Genomic DNA, 1,081 nt, shown 5'->3' with positions numbered 1-1,081 from the left:
CTTTCTGCCATACTGATGCTTGCGGTGGACACTTTGCCTCTAAGAAAACTGTTGCAAAAGTTTTGCAATGTGGTTTCTATTGGCCCACTATGTTCCAAGATGCCCACGAGTTCTGTAGGACATGTGATCCATGTCAACGTATTGGAAGTCTAAACTCGTAGGCAAATGATGCCTCTTCAACCCATTACTATTATCGAAATTTTCGATTGTTGGGGCATCGATTTTATGGGCCCCATTCCCACCATCTTTTGGATATGAGTATATTTTAGTCGGTATCGGAATATGTGTCCAAATGGGTAGAAGCTGTTGCTTGTAAGACCAATGATCACAAACCCGTCCTGAAGTTTTTTAAAAGAAAATATTTTTTTCACCGATTTGGGATGCCTAAGGTCATAATTAGTGATGGTGGAAAACACTTTTGTAATAAGCCTTTTGAGACATTATTAAAAAAGTTTGGTGTCACCCATAAAGTTGCTACCCCATATCACCCGCAAACTAGTGGCCAAGTAGAATTAGCCAATAGGGAGATCAAAGCGTATTTTAGAGAAAACGGTAATCCATCACGAAAAGATTGGTCCTTGAAACTATCAGATGCATTATGGGCTTATCGTACTGCATACAAAACCAATCTTGGCATGTCTCCCTATCGGCTAGTCTACGGAAAAGCATGTCATCTGCCTGTAGAAATAGAGCATAAATCGTATTGGGCAATTAGAAAATTGAATTTTGATTTACAAGATGCCTGGTCTAGCTAGAAAATTGCAATTAAACGAGCTTAACGAGATTCGCAGAGATGCTTATGGATAATGCTAAGATTTGTAAAGAACGAATGAAGATCTTACTGATAAATCAATTTTGAAAAAAACTTTTGAACCTTTGCAAAAAAGTCCTTTTATACCGACCCCGCTTACATCTGTTTCTTGATAAGTTACGATCAAGGGGGACAGGTGTTGGGAACCCGCCCATGCCGCTGATATTTCAAAAATTTCAGATGGCAGCGGAATCGGCATGCACGGGTTCGACGTTCATCGCGCATGAACGCTTGTTTTCGAGACCTTTCGTAATTAGGTAAGAATTAAAA

This window comes from Phoenix dactylifera, unplaced genomic scaffold, assembly GCF_009389715.1.
Source record: "Phoenix dactylifera cultivar Barhee BC4 unplaced genomic scaffold, palm_55x_up_171113_PBpolish2nd_filt_p 001149F, whole genome shotgun sequence".
In the NCBI taxonomy this organism is placed as follows: domain Eukaryota; kingdom Viridiplantae; phylum Streptophyta; class Magnoliopsida; order Arecales; family Arecaceae; genus Phoenix; species Phoenix dactylifera.
The sequence above is the reverse complement of the archived record's forward strand: the minus strand, read 5'-3'. Positions refer to the sequence as shown.